This window comes from Hevea brasiliensis, chromosome 8 (assembly GCF_030052815.1).
Source record: "Hevea brasiliensis isolate MT/VB/25A 57/8 chromosome 8, ASM3005281v1, whole genome shotgun sequence".
Taxonomy (NCBI): Eukaryota; Viridiplantae; Streptophyta; class Magnoliopsida; order Malpighiales; family Euphorbiaceae; genus Hevea; species Hevea brasiliensis.
This window is the reverse complement of record NC_079500.1, coordinates 89,653,732-89,668,075: the sequence shown is the minus strand read 5'-3', so window position 1 is coordinate 89,668,075 and position 14,344 is coordinate 89,653,732.

The window sequence follows — 14,344 nt, the reverse complement described above, 5'->3', positions numbered from 1 at the left end:
AATTTAAATTATAAAACAAATTTAAGAGAAATATAACACAGTTTTTCATAAATTAAAATTTTAATGATTTTCCTCTCATAATTTTATTGTTATTATTGGGATCTCTGTTTTGCTAAAATTTCTTCATATTCAAATTTAAAAAAACACTTTCATAATTAAAATCATGTCATTTATTTTGTCTAATTCATAATTTTAATTTTTCATTCTTGTTTAGAGAAAAAAAAAATAAATTTGAAATAATTTAGACAAACTTTTAAACTTTAAGTGGTCAACATAATTTAAATTCAGTAATTTATAATATTATACATTTATTGTATTTTCAATTAATAGTAATTCTATTTAACTTTTAATGAGTTAATTTTATTCAAAAAATTAAATTATTTATTTTATCATTATATTTATTAAATATTTTCATTTATATTTATGGAACGATTATGAGGGAGTTGTTAAATTGAACACAGATGCTTCTGTGTCTCGAGGCCGTGGATTATTGGGGTTGATTGTGGTTACTGGAGATAGCGCAGGTGGCATTCTACTTCTAGCTGAGAGGTGTGCGCGGAGCTGTGTGGATGTGGAATTAGCAGAGGAGGTGGCGCTGCTGTTAAGTGTGCAGAAGGCGAGAGAAATGGGCTTCAATAACTTGCAGGTCAAGCCTTATCTGGTATAACTATTAAAATTATTATTGAAAAAATTATATTTTTAAATATATTAATTAAAAAATAATTTTAAATGAAATTTAATAAATTTTAATTATAAAAATATTAAAATAATAAAAAAATTTTAATTATTTTTTTAATAACATCTAAAATGATATATTTATTTAAAAAAATAATTTGAACCCTCTAAATTTAATGCCAAATAAGCACTAAAATCGATCCGCTAACTTGGGTTATATTGGTGAATCTAGAGATGGAACGTCGATGATCCTACTAGTATTTTAATGGGAGAAGGCAATGAATAAAGTAACTGTAAAAATTATTATACCTTAATCCGATTAATATTCATATTACTCAAATTTGATTAAAATTTATTTTTAACTATTTAAATTTGTCTCAAACTTAATTATTATTACTGAAATAATAATATTCAAATCTGTTTAACTTATATATTTTAATTAATATTTGACATAAGCATATTTTTAATTAATAATTTATATTTTAAAATTTTAATAATTTAATAAAATATTTAAATACTAATAATCTAAAATAATTTATATTATAAAAATATATATTTTATATTTAATTAATTATTTATATAAATAAATTCAATTTTATTTTAATCATTAGAAAATTTTTATTAACTAATACTACTTATTAGAGATTCGAAAAATTCAAAATACCCAAAAATAATCTTTATTAACGGACCTTATAATAATACACTCATAAATTTAACATTATATTTAACTTAAAATCTTAAAATAACGAGTTTTTAACTGTTTCAATTTATATATCATTTACTCATAACTTTTCGATTTGATAATTCTAACACTCAAATATTTTTAATAATAATAAATAAATATTCGTGATATGTCCCATAAACAAAATTCTTTAAACAACTATACTAGTTTTCTAAATTTTAATTACATAACTAGCATTCTCTGGTTGGTGGTCAAACAAGTGCAAGCACATGCGAGCATGAATGAAGTTAATCATATAACAATTGAATTTATTATTTTATTTATTAATTCCTGTTTATTAGGGTAATAAACATCATACCCTTTTCAATTAATTGACATATTTTTGTTTTATTTTATTGGATACTTTCTGAAAATTGAACCAATCTTAATTAGACCTATTTTTACACTCGTGAACATCCTTAACTTCATCGGCCATGGACCCTTCTGCTGGTCGCCTGTCATCAATGCGACCAAAGAAAAGATCTAGCAGAAACCTCCCCAAAATCTGCAAATTTATATTTTAATTAAACAAAATTAAATAAATAATGATAAATTTAAAAAATTTGTATCTTATTTAGTTGCTGCCAGGGCATGAATTTGCCAAATTACCTTTATACCCCTTGAATGAAAACTTGTTTTTGTACACCCACATAATAGAAACGATACAAATCTTTTAATAAAATTATGTCAATTTTATTTAATATATTAAATTATATATATTTTATATATATGTTTTTTTATAAGATTCTGAATGATGAGTCCATACAAACTTTAAAAAGCAACCAAAGGCAACTGTTGAGAAGGGTAAAATTGTCATTTAAACACTTAATACAAGCATTTCTAGATCGAATCATGCTTATATAAAGGCCAAAAACCTCTTCTTTCTTTGCCACCAAACCAAGAAGATTCTCTCTCTCTCCCTCTCTCTCTCATTTTCTCTCTTTTACAGTGGCATTTGTTTAATTTACCATTCTAAGCAGCAGAATATAATTATTCTATATTCTACTATTTCAATTTTTATCATCTCTCTCTCTCTCTCTCAACCTCCTCCTCCTGCTCCTCCTCCTCCTTCTTCTTCTCCAACCCAAGAACAAAGAAGATGAAGCAAGAAAACAAAAGCTTCTGTAACAGGCACGTGCGAGATCCGTGCAGATCATTCGGCCGGAGATGCAGTAGGCTAGTGAAAGAGCAGAGGGCGAGATTCTACATTCTCCGGCGGTGTATTGTTATGTTAGTTTGCTGGCATGAGTACGGTGACCCTTAATAATATCATATAACACAACTCTTCAGCTTTTATATATACTTTTCTTCTTTCTTAGCCATACCCAATCTGTATCTATACAGAGAGCAGGAGTGTTTTTTTTTTTTTAGCTAGAATGATTAATTAATTAATTAATTATACTATTTTTTTTTCTTTTTCTTTTTCTTTTTATTTTTCCTCCCTTTGTCAACCAGAAGGGTGTAGCTTAACTAAATGTTGAAATAGTTTAATTTTTCATCTATTAATTCATTTTTCTTGGATTTATGTATAGAGTGGTGTTGCTTTTAAGAAACCAATTTTTGACTGAAAAAAAGAAGAATTAATTAATTTTTTTAATTTCTTGAGTTATTTTAAATTAAATAAATTACCTCTAAAAAAATAAAATTTGAACGGCAGGCAAAATATTATATTTAGTTCTTTTCACTGCTTACAGAGATAGGATATGGTTGGCCATGTGTTGCTTAGTACATCGATTTGACATGTTTCAACAGTAATTAATTAAATTAATTAATTATTATATATATTAATATTTAATATTTTTTAAAATTTTCGAAACGACTTTTTTAAGAATCAAAAATTAATTTTTAATATTTTATTTATATTTATAATTTTCCTTTAAAATCTCTTGCTTAAATTAAAGATAAATATTATTTATAATTAATATATTAATTTTAAATAATAATAATAATGATTACTTTATAAAATATATAATTTATTTGAAATAAAATGATATCTTTTAAGTAATATCAATGTCAATATTTATACCAGATCTTTCATTTGATTAACACAATTTGATTAGATGTATTTATATAAAAGATAATTTATTACTAAGTAAATGTTTAGATTTTTTAATTTTATAAAAATTTAATGAAATGAAATAATAATTATAAATTACACAATAATTTTTTTTTTAATTTTAGAGGTAATAAATTTCAAAGTAAGTAATTAAAGTTTTTTAAATTTTAGTACAAAATATCGCGTTAAATGAGAGAGAGAGTGAAAATATCGAAGAGAGAGAGAGGGAAATTGCTATCGTAAGCCGACAGAAAAAATCCATAGAACAGAGTGATATCGTGCGCACCCTCAGAAAGCACTGAGCAGTGAGCAGTCGTCTCATAGCTCGCTTTCCCAATTTCACTTCTTCCGTTTTGGATTGCCCCCACGTGCGGTGCGATGAAACTTTTGTCAACTTTCCACGCTGGGGCCCACTTTTTTTTTTTTTTACAATATTCATTTCACGTCTACATTATTTTTCTGAATTTTTTTTTATATCCATTTAAATTTTTGATAATCTTTTAGAATGATTATATGTTATAATTATATAATTGGTAAAGATTTGAATAGACATGTAAGAAGTAATAGGTAAAGTTATGATAATATTCATGGAGATTTTAATTTTGATAGCCGAAATAAAGAGGAAAAAAGCATCCTAGATTTTGCTATAACATACGATCTAATACCAGCAAATACCTACTTTATAAAAAGAGAGTCACATTTAGTGACTTTCAAAAGTGAGTAACATAAAAGTCAAATTGACTTTCTCTTAGCTAGGAAGATAAATAGAGCCCTATGCAAGAATTGTAAGGTCATTCCGGAAGAGGTTTTAACAAGTCAACATCGGTTAGTGGTCTTAGATGTCAAGTTTAGGAACAATTCCAGTAAGGTTAGAAGAAATATTGTAGCTCGAAACAAAGTGGTGGGAGTTCAAAGGAGTAAAGCAAGTGAAGTTAAAAAATGAGCTTCTTGAGCCCAAAGCATGGAAGCTGGATGTGGAGGCCAATGATATATGGATACAGATGGCATCAAATATTAGAGAAGTAGCTAGAAAAGTAATTAGAGAGTCTAGAGGACATGGACCACCCTCAAAAGAGAGATAGTGATGGAATGAGGAAGTACAAAAGGCAGTAAAGAGAAAAAGGGAATGGTATAAGAAATTACCTAAGTATGATAATAATGAGGTGTATAACAGTACAAGATAGCAAAGAAAGAGGCAAAAAAGACAGCCAGTCAAGTAAGAGCGCAGGCCTTTGAAAAATTATATGAGAAACTTAAAACTAAAGAAGGGAAGAAAGATATTTATAGATTAGCAAAGAGAAAAGAAAAGGAATGTCAAGATCTCAATCAAGTTAGGTGCATTAAGGATAAAGAAGAAAAAGTGTTGGTGAAAGATGAGGACATTAAAGAAAAATAGAGAAATTATTTTGATGATCTCTTTAATAATAGTCAAAGTGGTAATAGCGTGAATATAGATTACATAGCAATAGAAAAGAATGTGAATCATACTAGAAGGATTAGATCTTCAGAAGTAAAAAAAGCACTTAAGAGAATGGAAGTAGGTAAAGCCTATGGATCCGATGAAATATCAATTGAAGTGTGGAAGTGTTTGGGAGATATGAGAGTGACATGGTTAACTAAATTGTTTAATAAAATTTTAAACTCAAAGAAAATGCCTGATGAATGAATATTTTAGTACCTATTTTTAAAAATAAGAGAGACATACAGAGTTGCTCAAACTATAGGGGAATTAAACTCATTAGTCATACTATCAAATTGTGGGAGAGAATTGTGGAATATCGACTACGCCATGACACTTTTGTCTCTCCCAATCAATTTGGCTTCATGCTCGGTCGTTTAACTATGGAAGCGATCTTTCTCATTAGAAGCTTGATGGAGAAATATAGAGATGTGAAGAAAGATCTACATATGATTTTTATCAATTTAGAGAAGGCTTATGATAGTATTCTAAGAGATGTCTTATGGAGAGTGTTAGAATAAAAAATAGTATTTATTAGGTACATACAAGTATTGAAAGATATGTATGAAGAAGCAACTACTATTGTGAAAACAGTGGGAGAGGACACAAGAGATTTTCCTATCTCAGTTGGATTACACCAAGATTTAGCTATAAGCCCTTACCTTTTTACATTAGTTCTAGATGAACTGATGAAACATATACGAGAGAGTATCCCTTAGTGCATGATATTTGCGGATGATATAGTTCTGATAGATGAGACGCGAGAAGGAGTCAATAGAAAGCTAGAGCTCTGGAGAAATACTCTAGAGTTAAAAGGCTTTAAGTTAAGTAGAACGAATACAGAATACATGCATTGTAAGTCCCTTAGTGCATGATATTTGCGGATGATATAGTTCTGATAGATGAGACGCGAGAAGGAGTCAATAGAAAGCTAGAGCTTTGGAGAAATACTCTAGAGTCAAAAGGCTTTAAGTTAAGTAGAACGAAGACAGAATACATGCATTGTAAGTTCAATGAAGGCTGAACTGGTGATGGGGAAGGAGTTAGTTTGGATGGAGTAGTATTGCCCCAAAGTTATCACTTTAAATATCTCGGCTCAATCCTTCAAGTAGATGGGGGATATGAGGAAGATGTTAGTCATAGGATTAAAACCGGATGGTTGAAGTGGGGATGTGCCATGAAAGTTTTATGTGATCGTAAGATTCCCAATAAGTTGAAAAGAAAATTTTACAGTACAGCCATACGACTAGCCATGTTATATGGTAGTGAGTGTTGGGCAATGAAGGAGTCATATGTGTCTAATATGAGAGTTATGGAGATGAGAATTTTAAGGTAGATGAGTGGCCATACTAGACTAGATAAAGTCTGTAATGAGAGTATTAGAGAAAAGATAGGAGTTGTGACAATTGAGGATAAGTTGAGAGAAGGGAGATTGAGGTGGTTTGATCATGTGAAGCGTAAACATACGGAGGCTCCAGTTAGACAAGCAGAGCACATTGGGTTAGAGGATAGAAAGAAAATAAGGGGTAGACCTAAACTGACTTAGAGGAGAGTAGTACAATATGACCTAGAAGCATTGTACATTTCCGAGGATTTAACCCAAAATCGTTTAGAGTGGAGAAAGAGAATCCATATAGCTGATCCCAATAAATTTTTTGGATAAAAACTTAGTTGAGTTGAGTTGAGTATATGTTATAATCAACTTTAACTAAGATTTTAACTTGAAATTTTGTAATTATGAAATAATGTCTATAGAGAAAATAGTTTTATATTTAATTTTTTCAAAAATTAGTTCAAAATGAGAAGATTAATTCAAATCTTATGCTTACTAAAAAGTCTTTATCCCAAGCTAATGTGAGAGAATACTTTATCTTTTAAATTAATACGAGACAATACACCCCTTCGTGTCCTAGAAATGAATATTTAAAACATGAAATTTATCAGCAAATGCATTTACAAGTGACTCAATATAAAAACAAGGTAAACTCCAACACCATATAGAAAAAGATGAATCAAATTTAATTTTACTCCAAAAGTTATATCAAGGAGAACAGATTTACCTAAGTTCTATGTTTATCACATAGTCTTTATCTCAACCCAACGTGAAATAATAATACTATTAAGAGTTATAATATTATTTTAATATTTTAAAATTTTAATAAAAATATAATTATTAGCAGTTTAAAATCAGGTGTACGCGTGGGAGCAATGAAATTAAAATTTTACACATAAATTTGAATAAATTTTTTCAAAAATTGCTGTTTGTCCTCTCAAAATTTTTATGTATAAATTTCAGTATATTTTTTTACAAAAATCTAATATTTTTATTTTTATTTTAATCTATATATTTTATGTAAATTTTATTTATATTTTTTATTATCTAATTTACATCTCTTAATATTTTATATTTTTATTTATTTTTTATATTAAGAATTCATTAATTTTTCATATTTATTTTTGAACTCTAACTCTATATATATGTCTTTTATTTAATTGGTTTCATTTAACAGTTTTCATATTATTTAAATTCAAAATTTTAGAATTCTAAAAGCAATTTTAATACCACTGAATAAGAAATATTGAATTGAAATTTATATCACAATTTGATTAATAAATTTAAAATACATAGAAAAATTGTTAAAATATTATAGTATTTAAGCATTTAAATTGGTATCATATGGTCCAAAACAAAGGCAAGTGAAGGTCCTTCAAGTTCTCCATGACAAGGGCACTTTTCAAAGAAAAGGTCAGATTCCTTATCATGTGTCATGTTGAGATGACCATGGTCATATCACATTATTTAGGTATAGAAGATAAAATTTTAAAGGATCCAAACCTCTTAAAGGCATGGTTGCCATTGCAACACGATCCCTTTGAACATAAATATGGTTTTTTTTTTTTTTTCAAAATATGTAATTTAATTTATGTTATTTGACAAAATCAAACTAATCATTTTATTTCTATTATTTATTAAGTGGTCTTTTCTATTTAAAATCAATCTAAATTATTATTATTATTATTATTAATAATGCTAAAAAATATCTAAATTATTATATTAAAATTTTATCTCAAAAATTATTCTTCTTCCCTCTCTTTCTTTCTTCTTTGAAAAATCATCCTTCTGTCGTTATTAGGTCTATCGATTTTATTTTCTTATTGACAATTTCTTTCTTTTGTCTAATCTTTTAAATAAGTGGGTGCTTATCCTACCCCAATACTAAAAGCTTATTTAATCACATCAATTATGACTAGAGTTGCTAATAATTTCTTTACTATCTAAATTAACGTAGCAAAAATTTTGATTCATATCATTTACATTGGTGAAGTATATGAAAGACAAAATAGTTATTATCACCAAATTTTAGTAGATAAATATAAATCATTTTCAGATAGTTCAATTTTCAACAAATATAGTTTTAACGATTTTGGTTCGATTTCACTTTAGTTGCTAGTAATATCAATTGCAGTTTTGATTTGGTCTGATTCTAGCTCAAGGTTTATTTTGATTCATTTTAATTTTGTCTAATTTTGGTTCAATTCAACTTCGAACTAGTTGAATTTATTTTTTTTTTTTAAATAAATTATGTATTTATAAAAATATTAAAAAATATAAGAAAACAATTACATGTATTTATAAACGATAGAAAAGAAAATTTTAGGATATATTATTAACAATGGGATTTATATATATATATATATTTCTAGTCCTAAGCATCCATATTATTTTATTAAATAATTATTTAAACCATTAAATTTCAATTTAGCATATAAAAAAAAAGTTGATGGAATTTCATAAACCATCCTTATACTTTCTTATAATCAAATGTTTGGTTTAACATTTTATAAGTGGAATTCTACCACATGGGGATATCTCTAAAAGAATTTTGTAGGATGCTTATTATTTTCATTAGAAAAACATTCCCAATATTTCATTACACTACTATAAATCTACAAGAAAATTAAGCAAAATTTTTACTAATTGAATAAAAAAAATTAATTATTTACGTGCATTTTAAATTAATACATAAATTTAAAACATAACATATACACCTCATATTAAATTGGTATTCTCTTTTCAAATCATTTATACATTATCAAAATCAATAAAAAAATTCTAACCATCAAGCTATAATTATCTAAGAATATTTTGTGTAGCATATCTTAATTTCTCTTTTTCAATACAAAAATCATCAATCCAATAATAAATTATTCACTATTAGAATTAATTTGCCAATGATCATGGTGTCCCAACCCTCCAAATAAATTTTGTAAATCTTTTCATCAATCTAAAAGTATTTTTTCATAATTGCTAGTTTTAAAATGTTTCTAGGATTCTTTTAAGTTGGGGTTTAAAGAATTTTGAAATTACAATTTTGTTCCAAAAGAAATTAACTAGTGTTTAATGGATAGTAAACTTTCAAATTCTTCTTTAGTGTTTTGTTCAGAATATTTGAAAACTTGGGAAGATTGTGAAAATTGATCATATTGGTAAACATTTGAAAATTAGGATTGAAACAAAATTGAGTTTTCCTAATTTTTTCTGTTTAAATGCCTTAAAAAAACAATCACTTGATATTTTTTACAATAAAAAAATAAAATGAAATATAAGAACATTTATATTGGAAAACGAAAAATTACAAAAAAAAAATGGTTAAAAAAGAATTAGGATATTCAGAGAGTAAGAAAATTAAGAATAATTTCGAGAATTTTAAGAGGTTTGAAAATGAGAATTTCCTTGGTCATTTATTTTTTAACTTTCCCAAAGTACCACCAAAATATAATTGTTATATGGATATTATAATGAATAAAATTGTAATTTATAATTTTTAGGTAAAAAGTCTATTTTGACCCTTAAACTATTAGTCAAAAATCAAATAAATCTTAAACTTTTTTGACTCTAAATAAGCCCTTCAACTTTAAAATTAGATCAAATAAATCTTATATAACTTAATTTTAATCCAATTAAATCCAACTAAGTCACATGGCCACACGTAACAGTTAATTTACCATTAAAGACAATAATATAATATTATTTTAAAATATTTCATTTATTTTTAAATTAAAAAATAAAATTAATAAAAATATTAATTTGCCTCGTTTACATTTTTCTTTTCTTTTATGCTGTTCTTTTCTTCTTTTTCTTCTTCTTGATAATCGGCTCGAGCATGTGAAGTGTATCAAAGTCGTTTGGGGTTACTGGTTCGCTTGTTATGTCATTGGTAGTGGATTTGGCCGAATAACATAAGAAGATGGGTAGTTGAGTGTTTCAGGGAAGAGGGTGTCTAAGCATTTTGAGTCGTTCACATCAACGATCTCATCCATCCACAACCAAGACTACCTATCCTTTCACAACCATGACCATAGCCTCTGCCTCCTCCACCTGTGTCTATCATGCCTAATGCCACGATATAGAAATTGATGGTAAAGGTCATGAATTTCTTGTTGAAAATTTGAATTGTGATAAATTAACGATTAATTGGAGTTTTGATGCCTTCTATTGATATTGGTTGTTCAATATTGTGATATCCACAATCTGTTTGATAGAAGGTTTGAGAAAAGCAGAAAGCATATATTGAGTTATTTTTTCATTATAGAGATTTTAATTAGTAGCTGCTCTATCATTTTTCTCATTCTCTTTTGTTGAAATGCATATTAATTCACTAATAGAAACAAGCAATTGTTTTGCAGAAACAAATTCAGTTTACATTTCTTTTGATAATTAAAGCAATTGACAATTCAGTCATTTCTAATTGTATTCTTTTTCTTACCAGCTTAACTTCTATACACAATATTTTCTTTCAAACAATAATAGAAAAAATTCTATTCAAGTATGTGGATACCAGAGAAATTTCACTATTTTGATTGTTTCCTAGAGACGTTTGAAATTAATTTTTATTTTTCTCAAATAAATAAATATATTTTTAATTTTTTAAATATAAAATTAATATTTTATTTGATTTATTTAACTTATTTTTTAAAGTTAAAAAATTTATTTAAATAAAAAAATTAAAAATTTATTTAACTTTTTGATTAATAATTTAAGGTCAAAATATATCTTTTGTCATTTTTTAATAAAGGTTCTGAAAATGATAATAGCATTATAGTAATTTTGTTTCAAAAAATCAGCAATAGTTACTGCCAACGGTCCTCGTCAGAAGGGAAGTGTGGCCTACCATCGCGTGGGCCACGTGGCTTGCATAGGTTTTTTGAACTGCAAGGGCCCTTGAGCACGTGGCTTGTAGAGGTCAAGTCACACGACTCTTTTTTTTAATTTTTTAATTAAATAATTGAATTAAATTTACATGTCAGATTATTATTTTAATTCAATTCAATTCAAAATTTTGTGAGAAAGAGAAGTGAGGTCGGCCTTATGAATCTTAGGGTGTATTTAATTTAATTATTAGATATAATATACAATAATTATTTTTGTAAATTAATAATTAATAATTGATAATTAATTTATATTAAAAAAATAATTAATAATATTATATATTATAAAATTTATTTATTATTAAAATAAATAAAAATTAAATAATATAAAAATAAAAATTACTATATATATATATATATATTTGAAAAAAAGGCAAAATGTTTATTTTATCTTACAATAATAATAACTGATTAATAAAAGCTTTAATTTTATAACTTTTTAAATTGCAACAATTTAAGACATTATCAACTAAATAACAATTATTCAATACTTTTAAATTTAGAGTAATTATTGGGTGTGAAATTTTTATTAACTACTTTAAACATCCAATCCAAACACTCCAAATCGGCTCAATGCTTTTGGTGTAGAAAGATGAGGAGATGACAACTCCCCATCATTCACAGATTTATCTTTTTTCTGGAAAAAAAAAATGAAACTATATCATTCTCATCTTTTCTCTTATAAAAAATGAAAAATTGAGCTATTTTGAATGATGAAAATTTTAATAAACAACATAAAACAGTGAAGCTGCATTCATTAGATTTTTCAAACAATAAAGAATAACTTTATATTTTGTTTAATTAGAAGGACTATTTTGTAAAATATCATTCCATAATTAAATTTAATAGTTTTAAAGTCACTTATAATTAGTTTTAAAATTAAGGTTTTATTAATCAATGTCGTTTCAATGGAAGTAAGATATTTTAAATTAATAAGCAAGATTCATAATTTAGTTTCCCAAATGCATTTATCAAGATGTTTTCCTTTTTTATATATCTAACTTTTAATTTAATTTTAAACAAATTAGAACTCTGTTTGTTTGACAAAAAATAATTTATATATATTAAAAATATTTTCTAGAAAAAATATTTTCTACAAAAATATTTTTCATAAAAATATTTTCTGTTATTTAGTTGTAAGGTTAAATTAATGATATTTATTTATTTCATATATGTATAAATATATTTACATTTTAATAAGATTTTTAAATTTTAAAAAACGAAAAATGACTTCAATTTTTAAAAAATAAAAGTCATTTTTTTTTAAAATGACTTAATTTTTCTTGATCAGAAAAATATTTTTCGTTGATCAATTTTCTTAAGTGCACGTAAACACCAGAAAATATGAAAAATATTTTTTTAAAAAATATTTTTCGTGAAACAAATGAAATCTAAAATATTTAAGATTTTTTTTATTTATTAAAGTATTTTGAAATATATATATATATATAAATTGAAATAAATTTCATCTAAAAATTATTAATGACCTACAAAAAAATTAATAATAAAAAATAATGATTAATCCAATTTTTTTTTAAATAATTATATAAAAGTTTAAATATCATCAAATTAAAAAGTTTTTCTTCATATATTTGCATGGAATTTTAAGCCGATTGAAGTAAGAAAATAAAAAATATATTATTAATATTATGCTCCAAGGAAGCCTTAAGTGTTTTCTCAATGTTATTTTTCATCTCTTTCGCTTCTTATATTCATAACAATCACAATTTTTCCCTCAGTCTTTTCTTTTCTATTTTTATGAAAAATATAATATAAATATTTTAAATATAAATAATATGTTTCAAATAAAGAAGAGATCACCACCAAAAATTTCATTAAGTTACAAATTTGCTCCATTATCAAATAGAGTTACGCTATAAGATTTAATATAGAAAAATTCATTTGTAAAATTATTTATGGACGAATTACAAACGAAACAAAGTGGGTTTTTATAAATTCATTTCTACTTACAGACGGATTTATAAACAAAATTTCCATTTGTATTACTAACGGATCGTCAATCCGTTTTTAAATCATAAAGAAAAATACTTTCAATCCGTTTGTATTTTTTAAAAAATAAAAATTTAATAAAAAATTATAAATAATAATAATTTATCATAAAATTAATTTACTGTAAATATATTATTTAAAAAAATACTAAACTAACATTATTAAAAGTAATTTACCAATAAAAATTATAAATAATAATAATTTATCATAAGCATATTATAATGAAATTACTACAAAATAATGTTATAAAAGCTTATAGACATAATAGAATTTTATAAAGTCACAATAATATTTTTTTTAAGGAACAATTTATATTAATTGAAAATTATTAAAAATAAACTATTTTATAACTAAAAGAATATTATTAATGATGAGAAAAAGAAATTAATAAAGAAAAAAGAAATGGGAGAATAATAGTAAAATTTTATTGTGTATTACAGTGTAAATTAAAAAAATAAAATAAATATACAAAATATCAAATATTTATATAGTTCAATATCTCTAGTAATATTCACATAATGCTATTTTTCATTATTAATAAATAATTAATAATTACAATCTCAAAATTATCTACCTATCAATCTAATTACTTTCAAGAAAATCTCATTATATAACTATTTATAGTAAATATATTAATTAGCTCTCTCTATCTCTTCTAAACATAAATCAATATGTTTACTATTTAACTATATTATACACTACAAAAAGTATCTTCAACTGCATGAGATAAGGATTCATTTCTCATAAATTCTTTGTTCTTTCTTTATCTTAAGCTGAAAGTTTTCTCCCACTACGGATTGCAAGCCTTAAACTAAAATTTCTCACTCTCTATAGGACCGTAATATACGAGTACCACTCTTCTTAATTGGTAAAATCTCTTATCTGCAATAGACAGAAACCCCTCTCTATAGGCAAAGTCAAATCCACTATACTCCTATTTCATAATATTAATCCTCTCAATTGTTATTTAATTAGGAATCTAATTCAATTTAAAAATAATATAAGAGTTATGCTTTATATAGAAAATATTCCTCTATTATATTAAGAAATATTTCTCCAAACCACTCAAATTAAAAAAAATTGTCTTCCAAATCCACTAAGCTCATGAGCCACATAAATCTAACAAATTTTACATTTGTTTTCAAATGTTTGCATTTGCAAATTAAGATAATATTTGATTTTTTGGACACAGAGAATTTATTTAGTAAGAAAT